The sequence below is a fragment of the Mixophyes fleayi genome, chromosome 6 (assembly GCF_038048845.1).
Source record: "Mixophyes fleayi isolate aMixFle1 chromosome 6, aMixFle1.hap1, whole genome shotgun sequence".
Taxonomy (NCBI): Eukaryota; Metazoa; Chordata; class Amphibia; order Anura; family Limnodynastidae; genus Mixophyes; species Mixophyes fleayi.
Window position 1 is genome coordinate 212,231,098 of NC_134407.1, and position 21,037 is coordinate 212,252,134.

General features: G+C 41.9%; 3 protein-coding genes across 8 annotated transcripts in view; 2 read left to right on the forward strand and 1 right to left on the reverse strand.

Annotated features, from left to right (window-relative positions):
- The window catches only part of LOC142159811 (uncharacterized), a 316,766-nt gene that overhangs the window by 168,522 nt on the left and 127,207 nt on the right, over positions 1-21,037 (reverse strand). The window lies entirely within an intron of this gene.
- The window catches only part of LOC142159838 (uncharacterized), a 196,735-nt gene that overhangs the window by 26,744 nt on the left and 148,954 nt on the right, over positions 1-21,037 (forward strand). The gene's annotated exons all lie outside the window — the stretch shown is intronic.
- The window catches only part of LOC142159883 (uncharacterized), a 34,132-nt gene that overhangs the window by 902 nt on the left and 12,193 nt on the right, over positions 1-21,037 (forward strand). The window contains exon 2 of one of the 4 annotated variants that reach the window (XM_075214731.1): positions 2,930-2,978. The exons of 1 other annotated variant lie outside the window; for it this stretch is intronic. The gene's annotated coding sequence lies outside the window, so the exon portion shown is untranslated. Of the gene's footprint in view, positions 1-302; positions 2,979-17,250; positions 17,352-21,037 lie in introns of those variants that run through there. 2 more of the 4 variants (XM_075214733.1, XM_075214730.1) reach the window with 2 other exon arrangements.

Sequence of the window (21,037 nt, forward strand, 5' to 3'; positions counted from 1 at the left end):
GGGATTCCAGGCCTAGTGTACATTAATAATAATTATTTTACAATAGTGTTTGATTTAATATTCCATAGTGGAATTGCCTCAGGGTATCGTGTAGGGTAATCAAGAACCACCAAAACATATTGATGCCCTCGGGCAGACTTCTCCAAGGGACCCACTAAGTCAGGTTTGGCTAACATGTGACACTCCAGGTGTTGTGAAACTACAAGTCCCAGCATACCCTTCCAGCAATAAACTGCTATATTTTGGCAAAGCATGCTGGGACTTGTAGTTTCACAACACCTGGAGTGTCACAGGTTAGCCAACGCTGCACTAAGCAATGGCAATATGCTCGAATGGGACAGGAATTATAGGGAGTGGTACCAGGGGAGCTTGATAGTCTGGTTTAGGGGCCATCCGCTGGCACACTTAGCAGGCTTGACAGTATCTCTTGATTGCCATATGGATTCCTGGCCAGTAAAATCTCAGGAGCACCCAATGTAAAGTCTTCTCCTCTCCCAGATGCCCCCCAAAATGTGTGTATGGGCTGTGGTTAGTACCAAAGGAACATGTACCCGTGGCACCAGCAGTTGATAAACTGTTTTCTTCTGCAACATCACCACCCGATAGAGCAGATCCCCTTTTATTATAAAATAATTATCTCCATATTAGTCATGTTCAGTTTAAGAAAGCACTGGCTCATCGAAGAGGAGATGACTGATAGACATCTGGAGATAGAAGGGATAAGAAGAGATCAGGGGAGGAGAGGTGAACTTCAGTGTTGTCAGCTTAGAGGTGATATTTGAGGCCAATAGAGAAAGAGAAGCTCGAAGGAGATGTTATGGTGAATTAACTCTAGTCTGGCGGTAAAGTAGGTGGTAAAGTGAAGCGCAGGAAGGAGTTGAAGGTGTGAAAAGGGGTTGAGGAATTTAGAGATATGAAGTAGGAATGTTTAGTGACAGAGCACAGATGTATAGGAAAGAATAAGTTTGAAGTCAGAGTGGGAGCACTATTTTCTCCAGAGACGCTCAGTAGTATGAGAACATTTTTGCAAATAGCAGGTTTGGAAAGCCAATGTTGTGGTGGGGACTGTCATAGACTGACAGCTTAGTGAGCGGAGTCCAGGGTAGAGGTTTTGGTGCTTTTATATAGGGAGATAATCTGGTCAGACCAAGACAGGGTGGTGAAGGGGGAACATAAGTGAGTCTAGAGAAGAGGAGAAGATGGCAGTTTTCAGGGCTTCAATTATAGTTAAGATTGGTGCCTTGAGGGCCGGCTCTCCCGGGAGTTAGCAGCGGAGGTGAGCCTAATCAGTAGTGAACATAGGGTGGCCATCTTTTTCGGCATAGCTGAGACAAAAGATTTTACTCGGCAGTGTGACCAGTGAGAAGAGATGAGAACCTTATTGTCTAGCCCTGAAGCAAGTCCCTGTAATGCAGATTCTCCCCACTGCTGCCTCTCTCTTGTTGTTTGGCATATAGTGCGCTTGTGAGCCTGAGGACAGTGTGATCGAGAGATCCGCATCTGAGGAGTGTGGTCTGTGTTTGGGCAGAGCAGAATGATAACCATGCTCCTGACTGCTGTCCTTTGTAAGAAAATCAAGTTATTTTTCTTCTGTTCCAGTTACTGCATCAAAATTACTTGGTGTGGTACTGGGATGGAGAGATGCAAAATCAAAGTATATGGTTATCAGAGATAGGGAAGGGGGAGTTGTTGAAGTCATAGACACCACAGAGGTGGGAAAAGTCAAAATCAAAGCAGTGACCACTATTGTGGAAGGAAGAGGAGATCCATTAAGAGAGAACAAAAGAGGACAAGTGATAGAAGTTTGGAGGCTTTGGGGATGGGGGAGTTGTCAAATGGGATGTTAGTCTTCTAGGATGAGGGAAGGGAGGTCAGAAGAGTGGAAGTGTGGGAGCCAGGTAGAGAAGTTGTAAAGGAGTTTAGAGACGGCTCTTGGGGGACGATAGATAATGGACCATGGAGGTGGAATAGGCGAATGGAATAAACCTTGAAGGAGACTGAATGAGAGGGTTCAGAATGACCCAGAAGGTGCAGCAACAGGGGGATAACATGGAAGAGAAGAGATGTGTATGAGGTTGAGGCGGTTGCCGGTTTTCATGGGTGGGCTGGGATTGGAGCAAGGGGAGTAAGAAGAGAAGGAATGAAAACAAGGAGGGAGGTAGGAGTAAAAGGTAACAATTTGTTGTGCAGTGATGGGAATACTTTAGTGACAGGACAAGGTTAGTGTGGGAGGCTGTGAGGGAAGCAGATAATTAATGAGTGAAATAAAAGTAAGAGAGCAGAGAGACCTAGGGAAGGAAGAAGAGCAGAGAGGAGTTAGATTAGGTTGAGGAGGTCATAGGGGTATAGTAGTGGGGGAATAGGGTGGAATAATAGGTTGGGGCTGATGTCATCAGCAGTCATGATGGAGGTGGAGACAAGGATGATCTTGCATTGGGGCAGAGACTTTCTTTTTTGCATTTTGGATGTAGTGGATGAACCCTCAACACTTTTCTCTAGGCGATAATTCCTCCAGGAAGCCCTCTTTATCACACACAAAACCACCATCATGTCCTGAATGTCACCTCACCTACACACCAGCTTTATGTATGTTTATGGAGATTATTGATGGCATGTTCAACCACCTTAAATATATTCACGCCCATAGGGTCACACAGTTGAAAACTGTCAGGATACCGGTTTTATGGATAGCTCATTTACTGTGTTATCTAGTGACATGTGCACCAGAATGAACCAATGAAATCTTAGCACCAGACAAGTACACCTGGTATCCAAAAAGTATCGGTCCTCACTATACAGCCCGCCCCTCAGCGTCTGTTATTCTGTGGCCTCTCAGTAAGTTATAAGCTTTAGGCTGAGGCAGAATTTCCCAGAATGCCGTGCTCGGAGATGAAATGATTTCCTGTTTCTTCAATTCCTGTCTGAGCAGCATAGGACCAGAGCGGACAGTGGAGCGGCAGCAGAGCGCCTGTCAAAAGGTAAGTGGGGTGTTAGGGTAGCTATGAAAGGGGATAGTGAGGATAGCTATGAGCGATAGCAGCTCACTTGTACCTGTTAATACCTATTAGCTGCTTTATTGGATACAAATCACACCTAGACAAATATCTTGATAAAAGCAGAAACTATTTTATTGTAACACAAAACACTGAAAAGACAATTGCACAGTTAAATGAAATGTACCATGGGTTCACAACATCATCCACTACACAACCTTAGCATGGAGGGAGCTATATTAACTGTTTTAGCTTAGGCAACCTCGGGTATTCACTCCTCTAACTACAAGGTAGTGACCAAGCCAAATGTCACCCCGCTTTTGGCAGGTAAACAAAGAAGCAAAGATTGTGGTCTTGAAGCCATGCCCATAAGTCTTCAATGGAGGTCCTAACCAGTCCAACGGGAGCATTACTACCAGTGGTACTGTCTGAGTTCAGTCTCTTTATAGCAAGGGTGAGCCTCTTTTTATTACCAGTCAGATTCTCACAGTGGTGTAGCTTGGGTGCAAGATGGCACGAGATAGTGAGCCCTAGTCTGATTGCTGCCCGCTTATCAAAGGGGCTGGCATCTATCAGCTCTCATACAGCATGTAGTCAGTGGTTCTCCTGCTGAGCTCTAGGTAGTCTGGTTTGGCTCAGTGTTGAACAATAGGTTCCCATTTGTCCATACAAAGGAGTATAATCATCAGGTTAACCCCTGAATTAGAAATGTGCATAATCGTGCTCTGAACCAACTGGCACTTCAGTGAAATGTGGCTGAAAGCTAGCATATGAAGTCCCACAAGTGGGAATGTCCGGGTATCATTAATAGATTTATTGCAATAACGTCTCCTTAATCAAGCATGATTACATAGTGAAAAGTATCTGACATAGAAAAATATAGCATTGCCTTAATTAGAGGTGTGCACAACATATATTGGGCCTGATTCATTAAGGAAAGGAAAGCAAAAAAATGCATAGCTTCTAACATTGACAAAACCATGTTGCAATGCAAGGGGTGCAAATGAGTTTATTATTTTGCACATAAGGATAAAAATGGCTGTTTTTTCATGTAGGAAGCAAATACTTGACAGCTTTATTTTTATACTGACATTAAAAGTTGATCTAGGACATGCTCTACCCCAATTATAAATCTGTCCTCACATTTTAAATTTACCTCCCCCTCCAATACAACATGGTTTTGCGTTCCTTAATGAATCAGGCCTATTATGTCTGTAATTAGTATATAATAAGATACTAACTAAAGGCAGCAGATGGTGGTCGCATTTCATATATAGTTTTACATAAAAGTGTGATTTCACTTTTTGGAGTCATCTACAAACAAAGACAAAAACAAATTCCTGGGTTGGAGGAATAAATGCAGATGGCCACCTGTGCTTGAAATGAACTCCTCCAAACTAGCTTTTGCGATACTGAAAAATTATTGGTTTAGCAAAAACATTGAAAGGATTGCAATATATAAGATAAAACATCATGATGTTTCAGTATATCTGTCATATCTTTGTGACCTGTGTATAGTGATCAGTGTGTATCAGATATGTGATATCAGTGTGACCTGTGTATAGTGATCAGTGTGTATCAGATATGTGATATCAGTGTGACCTGTGTATAGTGATCAGTGTGTATCAGGTGTGTGATGTCGTGTAATCAGTGTGTGATATCAGTGTGACCTGTGTATAGTGATCAGTGTGTGATGTCGTGTGACCTGTGTATAGTGATCAGTGTGTATCAGGTGTGTGATGTCGTGTGACCTGTGTATAGTGATCAGTGTGTATCAGGTGTGTGATATCGGTATGACCTGTGTATAGGGTTCAGTGTGTGATATCAGTGTGACCTGTGTATAGTGATCAGTGTGTATCAGGTGTGTGATGTCAGTGTGACCTGTGTATAGGGTTCAGTGTGTGATATCAGTGTGACCTGTGTATAGTGATCAGTGTGTATCAGGTGTGTGATGTCGTGTGACCTGTGTATAGTGATCAGTGTGTATCAGGTGTGTGATATCGGTATGACCTGTGTATAGGGTTCAGTGTGTGATATCAGTGTGACCTGTGTATAGTGATCAGTGTGTATCAGGTGTGTGATGTCGTGTGACCTGTGTATAGTGATCAGTGTGTATCAGGTGTGTGATGTCGTGTGACCTGTGTATAGTGATCAGTGTGTATCAGGTGTGTGATATCGGTATGACCTGTGTATAGGGTTCAGTGTGTGATATCAGTGTGACCTGTGTATAGTGATCAGTGTGTATCAGGTGTGTGATATCAGTGTGACCGGTGTATAATGATCAGTGTTAGAGTGAAATTGTATGATTATTGATTTAATATCTATCATGTGCTTTAGAAACTAATATGTTATGCTATAACCTTAAGAGAAATTAGCAGATATTATGTTCAGTTTAAAAGACAAATTATTCAAGGTTGTGAAACCACATAGCAGGATGTTCTCATGAACAGAAACAGACCAAGGACACGCAGCAAAGCGAAACGTTCTGCACAGAGCAGCACAAGGATATTGGCAGAAAACCTGGAAAGAGATAACGCATAAAGAAGAAAGAATTGTTTGAACTTTGTTGGAAAACTGCAATATATATAATTGTTGATTGACTTTCTTTCATAATTTACTGTCTTATAATTGGTTGTTCAGCATCTATACCCCTAGACTTACATGTATAAAAATAGACGCTGAAGCGGTCTCAAATCGGAACAGAATAAAAGCTGCTCAGCATTATATCATACAGGTGAGTACTTTTCTGTTCACCAGTCGACTGAAAATAAAGGAAGATCTGACTGACATTGAAGGTGATTGATAGAAGTATCGGTGAACCCAGATACCCCAACATATCCCTTTCTTTAAAATAAATACATAAGATTTGCTTGGCGAAAAGAGAACTCCGGGAGACACTCCCAAAATGCGGAAGTCTGGACATTCCGGGAGAGTTGGCAAGTATGATATCAATTGGTTCATTTGGAACCAATACTTTCCAGGGCAGTGATTGTTCTGATGTTAAACAAAGCATGCTAATATACTAACGTTGTTGAAGACCAATACGGAGGCTACTTACTCTAACAGTGTGATCACAAGCAGAAACATTAACGGAATCTGATGAAGTTGAAGTCCACAATTCTGTGTATTTTATATAGGATCGTTGTATGTACAATGTTACAATTTTAGTATTGATTTTATGAGCTAATAAATGATATATGTAATATCAAGCGCCCATTCCTTTTGCTATATAGTGTTGTAATAAAGTCTGCTTCCTGTTTCAAACGGAGATGGCCTGGAGCCCAGTTTCATTCACACTGCACCACACCACTGCACAAGAATCTGCCCATATGAGACTGTGTTAAACACCTGTGTATTTATGGGGAGGGGGGAAGGGGATCCTCTGAATTTGGTTGCCTGTCCACACCAGCCAGCAGGGGCAAAAAGGACCACATGTAATTGCAATTTACGCCACTAGGGACACCCTTCACACCATTTTTTTCTCTGTGTCTGCATGTGTGTGTGTGAGTGTGTGTTGTGGACAAAAGAGCGAGAGAGTGTGAAAGGTAGAAGGACCAATACAGGTGTAGGCAGCGAGTGTATCAGTAATAGTGTGCTGCAATGAGTAGGAATATAACGCAGAGATTGTGTGATCTGCACAACAATTTCATGACATTTCTGTAGTGTGTACCCAGCTTTAGGCATAGTGCAGAGAGGGATCATTTAGAGATATGTAGGGATAATTCAGAGAATGTTAAGGATCAAGCAGATACTTAGGGATAAAGCAGAGCAATGGAATGGGAATCAGGATATGAAGCAGAGCGAGTAATTCAGAAAGGAAGAGTTCTGGGAATATAATAGAATGAAGTCTATTGGGCAGAATCTTCTGGGTACACAACTGTTAAGTGCGTATTGTCGTTAACCAATAACGATTGTCGAACCTCGATTTGTGTTTCCAAAGCACAAAGATTTATTCTCAAAAAGTAGCAGAATAATTCAAGCGAAATAATAATAAGTACAGCCGTTACTTATCGCAGGCGCTCTGGATCCAGTGTGCAGTCATTCAATCCTGAAGTCTGGGGACAAGATGTCTGAACACTAGATGCGAAGCTGCTGCTTATATGCACACAGAAATACAGTAATACAATGAAGATGGTATAGCTTGTTTCTATTGGTCCAGGTTTCAGGAAGGTCCAAGGGGTTGTCAATCATTGGCTAGTTCATCCTAAGGAATCCAAAGGAGGGGGTCATCTCTCCAGGGGGTATGCTCTGCTCTTCCCGCCAAGATTCCTTAGTCTTAAGTAGTCCATAATTCCCTATCATTCATAACTTGTGTATGTACTCTGCGATTCCTTCGCAGAGTGAACCAAACAGTAGCAAATGTAAAGAGGTTTATTATGATACCACACATGATATGATTCCTTCAACCTGTTCCATATATTTCACTAATGTGCATATAACTTATATTATAACACATAAATACTACTATATTTCGACATAACTGACTATGTGTTGCAACTACCATTAATGTGTACTATTTTACAAGTATGCGTGTTTGTGCGAATGTAGGGTAAAAGACCAAATACTGTTGCTGCCACGTGTAGTAGCTGCGTACGCCCTTCCACGCCGTAGCGTGCCCTTGTACGCCGTAGCGTAACGTACGCATCTTTTCAGACAAAGACAACCAAGTTTGCTCGATTTCAATTGAAATGACTTTATCCAATTTGCTGACTTCGACACAACTTATTGGGCCATAAAATTTATTAGGAGAAACTTTCTTAACGATAACGATAATAATAAAAGCCACACAGATGTCTCTGATCAGTGTTTTGAGCACATTAATTAAAAGACACCAACGTACATGATATTATGGAGCTATTGACTTGTATACATTGGGTTATGAAGTATGATAATAACGTGCACTGGGCTGTCATTGTGTGACCCACAAGGAATGAATGTATCACTCGTGAATACGGATTCCATATGTGAGTCAGGTGGATTTGTGAGGCCTGTTTTTCTACCCATGGGAGGCATGTATCTACTTGGACTTCCCTTGATGCGTTGCTGCAGAATCAGTAGTCCACAGTACCTAGTACAGTCCTTTCCACCTGGACTGAAGCAAGCTATTTCTCTGGTGCACATTAATGCATACCTATCCCCAGCAGTGGGGCAGGGGGCGTGACCACATCAAAATGGGGGCATGGCCACATCACGATGGGTGTTGTCTACCGCAGTAAAGTGCTAGGCTGCTCATTAGATACTTCCCTTTCTCCAACATTGTCCACACATGTCACAGGGTGGGACAGAGCCCTAAAATCAAGACTGTCCCACTGAAATCAGGACAGTTGGGAGGTATGGCTTACTGAGGACAATATTCTTCCACCTTTAGGATATAATTAAATTGGTGGATGGAAAAAAAATATATTATATTTAATTATTGGGTAAAATCCCATCATTATTACCAAGGGAAACGGACTCCTGTTTCCAAACCCAAATAGAACATAAAAATAGTACAAACGTGAGGCACAGAATAATGGATATATGATAATAATAATAATTAAGGGGGTCTATTCTAAAATAAAGTGTTTGCACCATAAATAAAGGTAAAAATCAACTGAAATGGAATAAAAACCAATATAAAAATAAAGCATAAAAAACAACCATCAACTGAGAATCAATGTGCCAGGACTGACAGCAGTAGAAAAATTAGCATATATGTATGGCAATAATATAAATTTGGCAACACTTTTTTTTATGGTAAAACATTTATTTCATCAATTAAGAGCTTGCACGTACACATATACACCTGTTAATAGCCCTATATATTGTGACTGTGTTATGATTCCTAGTATGATATGAACTCAGGCAACAAATATTGAAAAAAAAACAAAACAAAAACAAGTGTCTTTATTAAGGCAGAGTTATTCGGCACCAATTAGAGCAGACAATTGTAAACAGAGATTTAATTCATGACAACTTACAGTTCAAATGCAGGAACAACGAGACAGAGTTACCCAACTGGCACGAGACATGAGGCACCAGATGAAGGAGGCAGGAATCAAGATTCCAGATAGCCAAGTGGCACGAAGCACCAGACGTAGAGACAGGTATCACATATGGAAGGCAGAATCAAACACAAGGCAAAAGGGTCGGCCAGGTAGCTATATACAGTCATGGCCAAAAGTTTTGAAAATGACACAAGTATTGGTTTTCACAAAGTTTGCTGCTTCAGTGTTTTTAGACCTTATTGTCAGATGTTGCTATGGTATACTGAAGTAAAATTACTAGCATTTCATATGTGTCAAAGGCTTTTATTGACAATTACATTAAGTTTATGCAATATTTGCAGTGTTGACCTTTTTTTGAAGACCTCTACAATTCGCCCTGGCATGTTGTCAATCAACTTCTGGGCCACATACTGAGTGATGGCCGCCCATTCTTACCTAATCAATGCTTGGAGTTTGTCAGAATTTGTGGGTTTTTGTTTGTCCACCCGCCTCTTGAGGATTGACCACAAGTTCTCAATGGGAATAAGGACTGGGGAGTTTCCTGGCCATGGACCCAAAATTTCGATGTTTCGATCCCCGAGCCACTTTTGCCATATGGTAAGGTGCTCCATCATGCTGGAAAAAGCATTGTTCGTCATCTTGGATGGTTGGAAGAAGTTGCTCTTAGAGGATGTTTTTGCACCATTCTTTATTTATGGCTGTGTTCTTAGGCAAAATTGTGAGTGAGCCCACTCCCTTGACTGAGAAGCAACCCCACACATGAATGGTCTCAGGATGCTTTACTGTTGGCATGACACAGGACTGATGGTAGCGCTCACCTTTCCTTCTCCATACAAGCATTTTTCCAGATGCCCCAAACAATCTGAAAGGGGATTCATCAGAGAAAATTACTTTACCCCAGTCCTCAGCAGTCCAATCCCTGTACCTTTTACAGAATATCAATCTGTCCCTGATGTTTTTCCTAGAGAGAAGAGACTTCTTTGCTGGACTTCTTGACACTAGGCCATCCTTCAAAAGTCTTCACCTCACTGTGTGTGAAGATGCACTCACACCTGCCTGCTGCCATTCCTGAGCAAGCTCTGCACTGGTGGTGCCCCGATCCCACAGCTGAATAAACTTTAGAAGACGGTCCTGGTGCTTGCTGGACATTCTTGGACACCCTGAAGCCTTCTTCACAACTATTAAACCTCTCTCCTTGAAGTTCTTGAGGATCCGATAAATGGTTTATTTAGATGCAATCTTACTAGCAGCCATATCCTTGCCTGTGAAGCGCTTTTTGTGCAAAGCAATGATGACTGCATATGTTTCCTTGCAGGTAACCATGATTAACAGAGAAAGAATAATGATTTCAAGCACCACCCTCCTTTTAAAGCTTCCAGTCTGATATTCTAACTCAAGCAGCATGACAGAGTGATCGCCAGCCTTGTCCTCGTCAACCCTCTCACCTGTGTTAACGAGAGAATCACTGACCTGATGTCAGCTGGTACTTTTGTGGCAGGGCTGAAATGGAGTGGATATGTTGTTTTTTGGGATTAAGAAAATTGTCATGGCAAAGAGGGACTTTGAATTTTATTGCAATTCATCTGATCACTACATGACATTCTGGAGTATATGTAAATTGCCATCATAAAAACGGAGGCAGCGGACTTTGTGAAAAATAATATTTGTGTCATAACTTTTGGCTATGACTGTACGTAGTCTGCGTCACAAGCAATATGGTCAATCCAGGTAGCAATCACGGGTGGTCAGGTCACAGGCAGAGATGAAAACAAGTGTCAGACTAGAACAGTATACACACAGGCATACAGACAACTAACAGCAGCCAGCAACAAACGGTGAACTGTAAGGAGCAATGACAGAGGCAGGTATATAAAGCAGTGAAACAGGTACAGGCACTAATCAGGGAAGGATGTAACTCCTGCAGATGAGGTGGAATGTTGAAAGGTAAAACAGCAGCACCTCTGGTGGAAAAGGCCTGGGATGGGGGTGGTCTGTATGGTAGCTGTGATCTTGGGAATCCTTACTGGCTGCTCCTGAAAGAGTAGGGCAAGGTCTGAAGGTTCCAGTAGCGTCTGCTCCTCAGGCATTGAGGTGGTATAGTAACTCACCCCGGTCTTCATGGACCATTCCCGCACCACACCTGGGTAGTCCTCCTGACTTTCCTTATTAAAGTCCACCTCAGGCGGTTTTGCAAATTTCATGCCCCCATCACTCAGCACCAATATACAGGGTTGATCCTGGACCTCACCTGACCAGGATTTCCGCTACATAAGTCCTAAGTTGGACGGCTTCCACTGCTGGGACCTCCCCGATTTCCATCCTGCCGCATCATTGAGAAGGCACAGGTCCCATTGGTGTCATTTTTCTGCTAGCTGTGTCCTGTAGTCGTCATGGGTAGTGGCAGTTTGCCTTGCCCGGCATATTCCCTGGAGTTCAGACAGGTTTAGGAAGGAATAGCTGTTCATGGCTCACGTTTCTTGTAACTCTTCTGATCAGCTTCCTCTGGGTGCTGTGTAGCCCATGTTGTGCAGTCACTTGCTGTCTTAGATTGCAACTGCTTGCGTCCCTAGCAGCCTTACTGGTTCTTGCGACACCAGGATGAGTGACCCCACTGCTTGCCACCAAATGTGAGGAAACTACCCTTAGCTGGGATGGTTGTTACCCTCTGAGGGATTCAACTCACTCGGGTAGGCCAGAATATAGCCATAATAAGGCTTTATTACGACAGCAAAACACCATAAAACATTCACAAGGTACAGATTAAATGTTAGTGTGTACCCTCCAGCAGCCTCTTGCAGTCAGCACTCCAAAGTAGCAATCTCAGTATCTTTCAGAATCGTATCCTCCCGCAGTATTACCACTACCATTTAGCTAGACAGTTACGATGTCATTCAGCCTGGGATATTGACTCACACAGACCCTGTCCTGGTAGGGTTTCCTTCTGTGGCCTTACAATGCCTGGCCCAGAGTGCTTTGTGCTGATGTCTTGTACACAAGGATCTTCCAAGCTAGCATGACTCTCTCTTGACATTCTGCTCTCCCTATATTCCTGGATGTATACACAGGGAGTAGGGTCAAGATTTCCCAATCCTCCCCCTTTAGCAGGGGGCTATCAATGGACACTTAAACTGTTAGACATACCGTTTCTGTAACCTTGATTATACAAAGGAATGGTTTGACTGAATTACATAATTGGCTGGATACACTAAACAAAGGGTTACAATATTACATCAGTGAATAACATGGCACTGCACGCTTGCGTGAAACATTAAGACATATAACACATTGTATCTAAAGCATTACATAATCTAAGTCTGAGATACATTTTGATACAATAACATTTATATTGATACGTATTAATACATTTCCCAATGCTATTTCAGTCAGTATAGTACTGTGGAGACACATTGCATGTCATCTGACCTAATTACATCTCAAATTACCTGTTGACCTAGATAATTAACTTGGCCTGCCAGCTAACTATCTTAACAGTCACTCAGACATTGTTCTGCTTACTAACAGCCCAAATCTATGCCATACCTCATAACAAAATTTGAGACAAATGGTAATTACCTTAGCTAACTCAACTACCTTAACTAACACCACTTTCCATCCGGTCATGCAATATGGCTTCTGCTGTCCTGCAAATTTCACACAATATGGCACAGTCTTTATTTCTAATACATACAATATTGCAGGTGTAATGTTCATTTTATCGCTACCAATAAACATTGTCCAATGCAATTATTGTGGTTCCAACGCACAGAGATTTAATAGCAAAAGATAGCAATATTTACAGTAAGCCATGCTGAAGCTTACAAGATATAGCAATAAACAGGAAAGTATAAACCGAATACATTACATTAAGTCAGCCCTTCCCCGGGGTACAGGTTCAGATACAGTCATGTTGTCTGTTGTCAGGAGAAAGCAGGAAGACACTGGCCCAGGGAGCTTATATGCAGTTTCAGTTAACAAAAACAGTGATGATGTCACTAATACACACAGATAACACCAAGAGAGGTCTTCATTGTTCCCGGATTAACGATGTTCCGGTTACCTGCTGGTCATTTGATCTTTTAACAGGAGGGGCTGCTCACTCCAACTGCTTCCTAAGTGTCTTCTTGGCGAATAACCAATTTAAACTGACCCATAAACAAAGTACTTTTGAGTATTAATCTCATATTGCTCATAACTTGCAACCACTAGATGCGATCACTACTCTGTCGAGACCGGGTTAATGCTGGCAAAATAAGCTTTAATATGAGACTTTATCTTTTAGATGACCTGAACCATAAATACCTTTAATAGTTTTATCTATGTATAAATAATCTCTAATAAATTTTACTAATAAATAAATGTGGATTGGAACCTTAATACATGTGTACTATCTACAAGTGTAAGTGCGAATGTAAATGTATGTAGTGGTGTATATACTTAGACTGGGCCAACGATTAAAAAGTACAATAAACTGTGAGAAACGGGTGATGAATAAAAAGTCCTCAGTCCAGTGGGACCCCGTTTCATCACAACAAGTAAGGCAACGTCATTTTGAGATGGCTTTAGTCTGCAGTGATAAGCAACGCTGTTCACTGCTTATTAAATTACTAACATGGCAATCTCCATAGATTTCTATGGGAACTGCAGTAATCCACAAACCGTAGGTTAATGCACGTGAAATCTCTGCTTCATAAACTGGATGCGATGGCCATTTAATGGAGAAAACAGCTGTTTTCTCTGGTTTTATGGCTCATCATACCTTTGAGAATAGACCCTCTTATCTCTTAAATAATCATTGTGCTCTCCTCCTCTCTGCATGATAGGTGTAGTGGAAGAACCCTTAACTCCTCACTATAGCTGACCATTCCAGGAAGCTCTATTTTTCAAACACAAAACCACAATCATATCCTGATACCACCTGACACCCCTACCACCCGTCTCCCCAACCTACCTGCATAGAGATCCTTTATTGATCATCATTATCTATTTATATAGCACCAGCAAATTCCTTAGCGCTTTACAATTGAAAACAAACATAAGACAATACTGGGTAATACATACAGATAGAGAGGTAAGATAACCCTGCTTGCAAGCTTACAATTTATGGGACAATGGGAGTTTGAAACACAAGGGCACTTGCTACATCATATTGCACATGGGACCAGCTAGAATGCAAAGGTAAAAGTATTGAGTGGGCTGTGTGTGTGGCAATGTTGGTCAGAGGGTTATTGTCTTGTGTTAGCTGTGTAGATGGTGGTAATAGGGTAACCTAGGGAGATTAAGATGCTGGTTGAGGAATATTATAAGCTTGTCTGAAGAGGTGGGTTTTCAGAGAACGCTGGAAGGTTTGAAGACTAGAGGAAAGTCTTACTGTGCGAGGGAAGAAATTCCTCAAAGTGAGTGCAGCCCAAAAAAAGTCCTGTAACCGAGAATGGGAGGATGTCATGAGAGTTGAAGAGAGATGTAGATCTTGTGCAGAACGGAGGTGTCGAGTCGGGAGATATTTTGAGACAAGTGAGGAGATGTTGGTGCGATTTTGTTGATGGCCTTTTATGTTAGTAGAAGAATTTTATATTGGATTAGTTGAAATACAGGCAACCAACGTAGAGACTGACAGAGTAGCTCAGCAGAGGAAAAACGGTTTGCAAAGAAAATCAATCTAGCCGCTGCGTGCAAAATAGACTGTAGGAGTTCAAGTCTGATTTTGGGAGGACCAGCAATAGTCGACGCGGGAGATGATGAGTGCATGAATTAAGGTTTTTGCGGTGTCTTGTGTGAGATATGTGCGTATTCTGGAAATGTTCTTTAGATGTATGTAACATGATTTAGATATAGAGTCGATGTGGGAAACAAAGGATAGTTCTGAGTCAAAGATCACACCCAGGCAGCAAGCTTGCGGGGTGGGATTTATGGTCATGTTGTCAACAGAAATAGAAATGTCAGGTAGGAAGCTTCTGTTTTTGGGTGGGAATATTATTAATTCAGTTTTTTAAAGGTTTGAGTTTGAGTTGGCGAGAAGACATCCAAGATGAAATGGCAGAAAGACAGTCAGTAACACGAGACAACACAGATGGTGAAAAATCAGGAGAGGATAGATTTGTGTATCATCCGTGTGTATCTTCCCACCTGCAATGTGTTCATGCCAATAGAGTCACCATAGCCAAATGTAAGCTAACTTCGTTATTAGCCAACATGCATTTTTAAATAGTCCTTGATATTGTCTGTTGATCACTTGTGAACAACATACAATTATATAGTCTATGATACGGAAAATAAAAAAGTCAAACATTGCAAACCGTGAAGAATCCTAAAGTTCTGCTTAGTCCTATGACAAGATAAAGACCTGCAAATAACGGATAGATAATGATGATGATGGTTGTCAGGTATTAGCAAACTGCTTTTGATTGGCTATTTGCAAATGCACCACTGACGGCTTTAGGTGATTTCTTCATTGCTCGTGCATATATGATGCTTCGGTGACGAGGAGATGTTTCTGCTGTACTAGAGAGGTTTTAGGTGTTATCGATGTCTAATACCGAATGCAAACACAACTACCTTAAATGTTAACTGTCTGTGTCTTCTCTTGTTTCACTGTCAATCTTACATAAAAAATATCCCCTTATGATGTTGCTGTCTGAAATGTAACTTTGTAGACGGTCTCTCTTTTTGCAAACTGAGTCTTGAGCTTTTGTGGTTTTCCTGTTTTGCAATGTTTTAATTTTTGCAGTTAACTTCTTGCATCAAAAACGCTTTAACAAAACATCATTTAATTTGGTGCACTTACAATGACACTAAACCCATACTGGAGAATATGACAAAATACCTGAATTGGCAAGGTTATGAAGGTCACAACGAGATGTTAGTGGTGGCGAGCTGCGGTTCCAGGTGGGGGAACCTAGCGTTGGCGGAAAAGCACTGCAGTCAACGGCCATGGGCGGGGGGCAAGTGGCGGTGATGGGAATACCCCCCTTTGAAAGTGTGGCTGAAATGTTCAATACTTGTAAGAAGTCAGGGTAAAGGGGGGTGGGATCCCCAGGCTTGGAGGCGCCAGGGGGCATTGAGGGCCTCCTCTAACTGTTTGTGATAATTACGGTTTACCTGGAGCTGATGGATACACTGCTTCTTTTTTCAACACCTTTCAAAAGGCTGATTGTAAGATAAAGCTGTGATCTCTTTTCGCCAAGCAAATCTGATGTACTTATTTCAAAGAAAGGGATATGTTGGGGTATCTGGGTTCACCGATACTTCTATCAATCACCTTCAATGTCAGTCAGATCTTCCTTTATTTTCAGTCGACTGGTGAACAGAAAAGTACTCAACACCTGTATGATATAATGCTGAGCAGCTTTTATTCTGTTCCAATTTGAGACCGTTTCAGCGTCTATTTTTATGCATGTAAGTCTAGGGGTATAGATGCTTAACAACCAATTATAAGACAGTAAATTATGAAAGAAAGTCACTCAACAATTATATATATTGCAGTTTACCAACAAAGTTCAAACAATTCTTTCTTCTTTCTGCGTTATCTCTTTCCAGGTTTTCTGCCAATACTCTTGTGCTGCTCTGTGCAGAACGTTTCGCTTTGCTGCGTGTCCTTGGTCTGTTTCTGTTCATGAGAACATCCTGCTATGTGGTTTCACAACCTTGAATAATTCATACTTACCAACTTTTTTAAGTTGGTGTCCGGGAGACTCTCTGTAGCAGGTGGGCGTGCGGGGGGCGGGGCGCCGAAATCCTGTCATTTTGGCCCCGCCCCCGCGACGTAATGATGCAAATCGCGTCATTTGACAGCGGGGGGGCGGGGCTAAATGTAGCGTTTGGGATCTAATTCTGCCCACTTCACTAGGAAGTGGGGCACTTCCTAGTGAAGTGGGCAGAATTCGGGAGATTGCCACACTCACCCAGGAGTCCGGGAGACTCTCGCAAAATGCGGGAGTCTCCCGGACATTCCGGGAGAGTTGGCAAGTATGGAATAATTTGTCTTTTAAACTGAACATAATATCTGCTAATTTCTCTTAAGGTTATAGCATAACATATTAGTTTCTAAAGCTTAGCACATGATAGATATTAAATCAATAATCATACAATTTCACTCTAACAGATGTGGGGAGCAAGAAAGGGGGGCATCAGAGCATAGAGCTTTAGGATGGGGGGGGCAGCTGCTAAGTCCTTAGCATAGGCAGGAATGGAGGGAAAGCACTGACCAATCAGCATGAGGGAGTGTGGTGACTCCTCCCCCTGACTGACTGGCTGCAGGAAGTCAGTCACATGACACAGTCACACGCTGAGGACACAGAGTTTGGAGCAGGATCCAGCAGCATTTCCTCCCCCCTCTGCCTCATCTCACTGTGCAGACACTTTCTTTGTGGAGAAAGTAAGTAGTAACTGTGCACTGTCACAATAGCAGAAAGACCAACACATGAGCTCTCTCCTTGTAATTGGAGTTTATGAGGGATTGGACCTGACTGTGTGTTTATATATCAGTATGTGACTGAGCACTTTCTCCTATGATCACTGTGAGGAGCCCTGCTGAGTGATCTAATGGGAGGGGGAGTCAGGGGTAATGTGGAGAAAAACTAGTGGGTTTTTTGTTTTGTTTTTTAAATTTGAGTATAATTGAGTCATGGTGCTCCAAATTATGGAGGAAAAAGGGAGACCCCCAGACTTGTATGTATGTGTCATTGACTTCATCTCATTGTAACTTGTGCTTCACATCTGTGTGAACTGTGCGTGTTATTTTGAAGTATGTAACAGTCATTTGTTATATATTGTATATGACCAGTGTTGGGCTGCTGGTCAGTGAAGTGTATTTTATGGCACCATTCTGGCTTCGCTCTCATCTAGACCAATATGTGTTTTGTATCTTAAATCATCAGCTGAACAATTACCAGAGATGCAGCAAGTTAGTCTTCATCACAACTATATCTTATTATTACTATATCTATCACTCTAAGGGGAGACGTGTTGGTTTTCTCACAAAGCGTTCGGGAACTGTTTGTGTCTTCTCTTGTTTCACTGTCAATCTTAGATAAAAAATATTCCCTTATGATGTTGCTGTCTGAAATGTAACTTTGTAGACGGTCTCTTTTTGCAAACTGAGTCTTGAGCTTTTGTGGTTTTCCTGTTTTGCAATGTTCTAATTTTTGCAGTTTACTTCTTGCATCAAAAACGCTTTAACAAAACATCATTTAATTTGGTGCACTTACAGTGACACTAAACCCATACTGGAGAATATGACAAAATACCTTAATTCTGGTTCACATTTTAAGGCCTGTCTTTTATATCCCCCCCTATATATAAAATAATCAAAAGACACGCTTCCCTCGGTATGACTGAAATAAATTTACTGCCTCTATTTCCAAACCCAAATAGAACATAAAAATAGTACAAACGTGAGGCGCAGAAAAATGGATATATGATAATAATTAAGGGGGTCTATCCTAAAATAAAGTGTCCGCACCATAAATAAAAATAAAGATGAATTAAAATGGAATAAAAACCAATATAAAAATAAGGCATAAAAAATAACCATCAGTTGAGAATTAATCTGGCAGAATTGGCAGCAGTAGAAAAATTACCATATATGTATGGCAATAATATACATTTGGTAAAACCTTTTTGATTTAATTAACCACTTTGTCAGTGGTGCACTACAGGTCCCAGCATACTCAGGTCACCATTAAGTGTTTGGGCATGCTGACTCTTGTAGTACTACAAGTACCAGCATACCCTTGGCAGCCAGACGCGTCAAAGCGGACCGAAGTCGGCCCTCCCAGAGAGAAAGGGGACAGTGTCTGATAATCAAGAGATTGAGTAATTTTGTGAAACAGTTTAATGGTACAAGGATTTGGCCGTTTCCACTAGCAGCTAGCAGGGAATTTATAGTTGTTCCTGAAACAGCAAGGTCAAAGGGTTTTGGTGCTTATTTGCAAGGTGAATGGTGTGCAGCCCATGACCTCAAGACAGAGTAGGTAGGATTCTTTTATGAGCCATGGCAGCTCATTGTTTACATGCTGGCCCCGTTCCGACCGTCGTCATGATGACCGGGACGTCACTTCCGGTATCGTCGTCATCCCAGCCGTCACCTAGGCAACGGTCGTAAAGCTCTTTTCATTCATTCTGCGTCACGTCCAGCAGGTGTGAATAGCCGGGTGCGTGCGCATTTGGGCATCATTTATTAAGCAGCCCCTGGGGCTAATTATTACACTGTGGATTCATGATCCCTGATTGGATACTTTCTGTATATATAAGGCCGGTTATAGCGACCTGTGTGCTGCACATTTTGCTGACCTGTCTTGTTCCTGTGGTGTCGGGGGTATCCCACCACTGGACTCTTTTAGAGTCCTATTAACTTCTTGTTCACACATATTCTGGTATAAATCACCCAAGGAGAAGTATATAGAAGGGCCGAGAGTTACACAGGACACAAACAGGAAATGTATGTATCAAGATGTAAAAAGCTCTACTTTTAATAGGTTACAGAAAAATATATATACATTAGGACAAACGTTAGTGAGAGGGAGAAGCCCTCTTCTAAGCCAATAGAATCTATATATCAGATACTATTTCCAGTGAAAGCATGCCTATACAGTCATTTCTCGTAAATGTATAGTTCTAAGTTCCTGTTTCTTGAATTAACACCATATTTAGCCTAAGCTTATTTAGAAACTACAGTTGCAACAGGAAGTATAGGAAATGGTATTGAGATAACAGAGAGTTACATTTTAGTATTAACCTCTTCATGCCTCCTTCAGTGGATACTCTGTCCGTTTGCTGATTGATCCGTGGCTTGCTTCTGGACCTTGCCTGTACTCTGATTGCCTACCGTTGACTTTATTTGGATATCCCTGCTTGCTGCCAGCCCTGACCCTTTGGCCTGTCCCTGATTACTCTGTCTGCTATGGACCTATGACCCTGGCCTGCTCCTGACCATCCGCTCCTATCTAACTGCCTATCTAAGTATATAAGCTTCCACTACGCTAAGAGTTAAGACTTGAGGGCATTCACGTACCTGTGAGAGCAGCAAGCTCTGTGGGAAAGGCGCCTGCTATAGGCAAAGACCTCTGTCACCTGTTCTGGAAGGTTATATCAATAGCCACTAGCTGTAAGAGGTTCATAAAGAATTTGCTTATGTTAGAGTGGTTGCCAATAGATTTGCGGGGAGAAAAATTAAGGAGCAAGGAAATTGTGTGTTTTGGGAATGGGGCAGATATAAACAAACAACGGGCATCTTTAGCACCTCTTGTCAGGCTAATAAGGCTTTTGTTTCTAAACGGTGGTAGTCAGTTTTCCCGAAGAGAAGGCAGTAATATGCCAATGAGTACAATCCCAGCATCTATCAAATACAGATTTACCATAAAAGTGAGGGAGAACATTGTAGACACAATGCCTATAAATTCCGATAGCTGAAAATGCTGGCAGTGTGATTCTCATCACATTGCCGGTTTTAAGGGGGCAATGACAGTACCCGGCACCTGTATACTCCTGAAAAGGGTTAGGTCGTCGGTTCCTGGTTGAGCAGAGGAGGAACGAAGTGAGACAGTTTAATAAATTAATTGGAAGAGGCAGGTTTGGGTACCTGAAGGGCTAGCTATTCACTGGGGTAGGAATGATTTGGGGAACATAAAATCCAACGATTGGATATTGGGAGTAAAATTACAATGCATGGGTCAAGGGTTAATGACTCTACACCTAAATAATTTGGTCAGGAGATATTACCCAAGATCAAGTGGCGTCACCCAATGGGTGGCTCTACTATAGATGAGGCGCGTAGAAATGTGACTTCTGCAGTGGGATAATTGGTGAAAGTGTAGTTGGCTGTGTGGTCAGACGTGTCAGGATTTGATTTAACAACTCAAAATTGTTCAAAATAGACGGGCATTTATCGGATCAGGTTGTAAAGCGCTACAGAATTTGCTGTCGCTATAGGAATAAATGATGATGATCAGGGGTTGGATATAGTTATTGAGGAGATATTTGGCGCATTGGCAAGGTTATGAAGGTCACAACGAGATGTTAGTGGTGGCGAGCTGCGGTTCCAGGTGGGGGAACCTAGCTTTG